The following is a 6,000-nucleotide window of genomic DNA, read 5'->3' as shown; positions in this document are numbered from 1 at the left end:
GTGGTGAGTGCGCGCCAGGCTCCAGGAACGGGGCCGAGGGCTGATGAGCACTGCCTCCTGCAAACCTCCCAGCGCTGTGCGGGGGGGGCCCTGGCAAGATGAAACGGGCCCCTTTTAGAGAGATGGCCACTGGCTCAGAGGGCTGTGCACGCTCCAGGCGGCCTGCCTCGGAAGTACAGAGCCGGAGCTTAGGCGCAGTCCATCCGGCTCTCAGTCCCTCGCTCGGCACCTCCGACACGGAGCACAGCCGCAGCTGAGTGAGAGGAGCTGAGCTCTCTGAAGGGAGGTGACTTTGCTACGAGGTGGGCCTGATGGATGAGATAAGACTCTACCAGGCAGACGAGGAAGGAAAGGGAACAGCGCGGGCAAAGGTGCAGAGGCCTGGGGTGCACGACAGGTTTAGGAACTCCAAGCTCTTAAGTACGACCAGACCCACAGAATTCATGGGACCACGCGGGTAACCCCCCTTCTAACCAATAAGAGGCTGAGGCCCCAGAAGGGCTCCACACTTCCAGCCGCCCCCGCCCCGCCCCCGCCCCCGACACACACACACACACACACACACACACACACACAGCCAGGCAGCCGGACCTGAGCGTGGAGTTCCAGCCCCACATTTCCACCCTGGACTTCTGCTTCCATATCCAACCACCCTTTCGTTTTGTTTATCTTTCCTCCCTTTATCTCCCCCTCACTCCCTGCAAACCTCTCCCAGGCCCCCTGCCACCACAGGGCTCCCCCCCCCCCCGCCCCCTTCTCCGGATCATCACCTCCAGTGTGCTTTGTACCCAAGGCAGAGGGCACCTTCAAGGCAGAGGGCCCCTTCAACTGCCCGGCGTGAGGTCGTGGGAATCCTTCTACTGTTCCGTGCAGAGAGCTGGCTCAGGCCTCAAACTGCTTCCCAACAGGCAGAATGCGGGTCTCAGAGCGGCAGCGGGACTCAGCCCGCTTCCAGGCTGCGTGCAGGTGGGCCGGGCACAGGTGGGCCGGGCACAGCACCAGCAGGAGAAGCCCCCGCACTGGGAGTAGCCAGCCCAGTGCAAACATGAAGAGGCGGGGCCTTCTGATCTCTTCCCTAGACCCTGGTCCTGCTGTCATTCACATCCCAAGGCAATCATGCAAAAAATCATAGCCAGAGAAATGCAACTGATTGCTGGTCTGTGGCTATGGACTCAATTTGCCAGTTTGGGCTTTTACTGGGTGTCCCCCAAAAATGTATACACGCTTAACAGCTGATAGCTCAATTGCTGTTTCTTTCTTTTCAGAGTTAACCCACTGGAATGAATAATTATTCAAAGTGTGTATACCTTTTTTGGGACACCCTGTATTTGTCAATTCATGTCAGCATACCTTATTTGACTATATACTCTGAATCTAAATTCTCCTTTAAAAGGGTATAACATCTCATGAGGTCTCTCGCTAATTACTGAGCTCAATACAATCTTTGACTCATGTTCATTTTATTTCAGGATGAGAGTCATGCTGGGCCTTTTTCAACATAAATTGACCTTTAATACGCTCAAATGACTACCAGTTTCTCATCTGAAAACTAGGTTGGGGTGCGGTTCAGGGTAGGGCACCCCAGGGGCAGGAGTGTGCACTCCAGATGTCAGACTGGCCTGGCTACTTGTTCCTGCTCCTGGCTCCGTGTTCCCTTACCAGGGGCTGTGGCCAAGGGGATGGGGCTGTCCTACCTTTTTGCGAACAGAGCCGGGGAGGACTTCAGCGTTCCCTTCTGAAGCAAGGACCCAGCCCCCCATTCTGAGCAGAGAGGGGTCTTCCTCTCCCCAGTCACACCCAGTCCATGGTCTCACAGCAGAGGGCTCTGGATCGTTTGCTGACTCCTCAGCCAGACTGTCATTAACTGAGCACTTACTATGTGCCAAGTGCTCTGAGAGGACAGCCAACCACGGCTCCCTCTTCTGGTCTCTCTCACCTTCCTCAGGCCTCAGCCCTGCTGTTACTCTCGTCCCAACTGGCCCAGGCTTCAGGTGGAGCCTACGGAATCAGAGAAGCCCTGTGCTCCCAACCCTGCCCCACCCAGCAAGCTTGGCCCTAAGATCCCCCTATGGGAGCAGGACTCTCCAGACCCCAGGGCAGTTGACCAGCCCTGATGGTCACTCCCTCTGCTGCCCTGGGACCTCCTTCCCCAGGGAGGAAGCAGGCCCTGTCTTCACCTGAGCTCCTGGGTCTCTAGACGCCCCCCCCCCCCGCCCCCCGATAATCCAGCGCTGAGAACACAGGGCAGAGCGTCAGTCAGAGTGAAGGTGGGGTCCTGGCCCTTCCGCTAATGACTTGCTGTGTGTCCTTGTGCCGGGGCCTCACCGGTCTGTTCTCCCACATGGACAATGGGGACCACAACAGCCCCACCTCATGAGGTTGTGAGCACTGAACAGGGCCATGCTAAGAGGTCTTGCCGCCGTGCCCCACACGCTAAACTCTGAATAAATGCTGCTGGTATTCCGTGGTTATTAATTATTAATCTCTCCCATGAAAGGCTAAGTGGGGTCAGGGTTGCTAATGCCATCCAATAAACTGGCAAATTGAGGTCCAGAGGATAAGGAGATTCAAAATGTAAGTTCAAGTACAAAGCCCAGAAACAAGAACCGGGAACCCCCAGCCCTGATTTAAATTCCCCTCATCAATGCCCTGGGAAGGAAAAAGGACGGACTATGTCGTGAGCAGATAGGACAGAAAGATGAGAATGGCTGCAAGGCCTGGCCACCACATCCCAGGCGTCTGTGCCGTTTGCTGGGTCCACCTGGTGTAGTTCGGGGGCCATGTAGGTAGCACACTGCTCCTGGCTCTGCAGCTTGGAGCCCCAGACACCCCTCCACCTGGGGCTCCCACTCAGGATGCTCCACCCCCACCCCCACCCCCTCTGGACCACACCACCCTGTGGGGGGCAGCAGGCAGGCTCCTGGGAAGCGGGTGATCCTGCAGGCCCCATGGAGGCTCACTGAAGAGCGTCTGGAGGCTCCCACGGCGAGCCCACAGGTGGAGGGATGGACGAACAGGAGGCGGGAGAGCTCTTCCCGGAGACCACAGCCCCACCTCCCCCTGCCCACACTCTCTCTCTCCTTTCAGTCACCGTGGACATGGCAGTGACCCAGGTGAAGAACTTCCAGAGGGTGGGTGTAGGGGAGGGGGTCAGATGCGCTGCCTGTGCTACTTCGTTTCGTCCTCACAACCACGACCAAAGGTGAGCACTGTTATTATCCCCATTTCACAGATGAGGAAACTGAGGCACCGAGCTGTTAAGTAACTTGTCCAAGCTAAGCAAGACCTCACTGGATTGTTCTCACAACAACTCGACGGTAAAAGGGATCGTTTTTATCACCATCTTACTGAGAAACTTGCATAAGGCCATCCGGTGAAGGAGTAGGGGAATATGAGTTAGAAAGCCTGGGTTTTAGCCACTCCCTACTCCACGTCTGGACTCCTGATCACCACGTCCATCCCATGGCCATCAGCCCTGAGATGTCGGTGCATCATCACTGATCCCATTTTCCAGAGGAAGGAACCGGCTCCAGGGGCAAAGGGACTAGCCCAGGGTACAGGGTGAGTGACACGTCTATCCGGACTCGAGGCCAGCCTACCAGTCTCCGGTTCTCCAGGAGACCCCACACTCCCGCCCATGTGGCCACCTCCTCCCCATCCAACCGGCACTGCCGGATCAGGGGCTTGACACCCCGCCACCTCCAGCCCCCCTTCACTGGGTCCCCAGCTGGAGTAGCTGTGTGGAGATGAAGTTTCCTTAGGCCCAGGCTCTACAGACAGACTGCCTGGCATCACAGTGCGGAGTTTCCAGTCCCTGAAGGTCTGCACCAGAGAGGAGGTGAGAGAGGGGCTGTAGGTGTGGGCTTACTGGATGGGAGGGGGCCTGTGGGGGAGGGTCTGAGGGGGCCAGGTTTCAGAGAAACGTCAATGTTCTACCCAGTTCCCAAGAGGTTCCCTTGGACTCCTTGACCGTTTTGCTGTTAGTTCTCACCCCAGGATATTTTTCCATTGATTTTTAGAGAGAGTGGAAGGGAGGGGAAGAGACACGGAGAGAGACACATCGATTAGTTGGCCCCGACGTGTGCCCCCACAGGAGGCCGGGGATCGAGCCTGCAACAAAGGTACAGGCCCTTGATGGAGCATTAAACCTGGGACTCTCCAGTCCTGGGGCCGATGCTCTAACCTGAGAAAAACCGGCCAGGGCTGGGCTCCTTGACCTTTGGGAGGCCCCCACACCCCCCTTAGGACCTGCCCTCCGACCCTGAGAGTCTCGGCCTGAGGACAAGCAGGAGCTTGCGGCTGCCCGGGCTCCCAGGCTCTCGTGTCCCGACTCCCCTGCTCCTTCCTGGTGGCCTGGGTGGCTCCTTCCACTCCGGCCCTCTTCCTGCAGGGGAAGCAGAGGGCCGCACCCTCCAGGCCCCACACACATCAGCCGTCAGAGCACCCGCCTCATTGGAGGCAGCCGGGCCCAGGACACGCAGAGCCCACCCAGTGGCCCTCGTGTGGCCTCGCCCTGGATTGGAGAATGTGTGAAGGGCCCTGCGGAGAGGGGCTACCTGTGCCCGAAGGTGATGAGACAAAGCGCACGGAGCACACGGCGCAGAGCAGGAGAGAGGGAGGGAGAGCGGAGGAGGCAGAGAGGGTCAGAGACCCAGCGATGGGGAGAGATCACTGACAGAGGGACAGAGCAACATGGGGGAGAGAGAGAGAGACAGATGGAGGCTTGTGAAGATGGGGGGGGAGAGAGAGAGAGAGAGAGAGGCTGAGATTCACTGAGACAGAACTCAGGGAGAGACCGAGATGCACCTACAAATCCAAATATAGACCTTGAGGAAGACAGGCAGCAAGAACGCGGGGAAACAGATATAGAAGGAGAGGAGGAAGGGGAGGAAGGGAGAGGGGAGAGACAGGGAAGCTAAAGGGAAATTCCAAAAGGAAAACAGGAGAGACGAAGAGACAGGAAAGACAGAAGCCAGAGGACTGTCTGGAAGAGAGAGAGGGAGGGAGAAGGTGGGCCAGCAGGGAGCAGCCGAGGTGGGCCCCCCAGCCCGCCGCCCCCACCCTCCACATACGGCTCTTGATTTCTAAAGGCACGAGAACAGTAACCATTAATCTCTATAAATAATTTTGTCCACCGAGCCTCCTAAATGGGCTCTGTGTCTGTGAAAGCTTTTAAAAACCATCGGCTTGGTAAACAGGCAGGCAGCGAACAAAGGCCTGTCCTCACAGTGGGAGGGGAGGCGGGCAGACCAATTAGGCCGAGGGGGTAATTAAAAGGAGCGTGTGCTGACCAGCCCCCTGCCTGCCTGCCTCCCTCCCGGCCGGGAGCCAGCTCACACTGCCCATCCAGCTCAACGGTGGGGTGCGGGTCCCCAGCTCTTCCCCCCACTCCCCACTGTGTCCTCTCTCCCTGGCTCAGCGCTTGCAGCCACACCCTGGGGCTGGGAGGGACACCCTGTGGGCACTTGAGACTGCCCCGCCCTGAGTCAGCGCCCACACACGGAGGCATCTTATTCTCCACAGAAGCCTACGGGAAGCACAGGTATTCCTAAGGGCTCTGGAAGTCCTTCTTGTCTGTAGCCCGGGTCCCTCATGCTTCTCCATGCCCTCCGGCCTTTAGAGCTGGGGTTTTCTCCATCACAGCTGAAAACAGACGGGGTGGCCTCTCAGAGAGAGAACTTCTATCCCCGACTCTAAACCCCAGTGTGGTGTGTGGGCCACGGGCCCTCCTTCCAAAGTTCTCAGGGCTTCTCTGGACCAGCCCTGGATATTGGCATCCCACTGTTTTGTTTTTAGTCTTCACCTGAGGATTTATTTTTTTATTGATTTTTAGACAGAGAGGAAGGGAGAGAGAGAGAGAGAAAGAGAGAGAGGAGAGGGAGGGAGGGAGGGAGAGAGAGAGAGAGAGCGCAACATTGACTGGTTGCTTCACATACTCGACGACTGGGAATTGAACCAGCAGCCTTGTGGTGTACGGATGACGTTCCAACCAACTGAGCC

The sequence above is a fragment of the Myotis nattereri genome (genome assembly GCF_964212035.1).
Source record: "Myotis nattereri genome assembly, chromosome: 16".
NCBI lineage: Eukaryota > Metazoa > Chordata > Mammalia > Chiroptera > Vespertilionidae > Myotis > Myotis nattereri.
Note: the sequence above shows the minus strand (reverse complement) of the source record.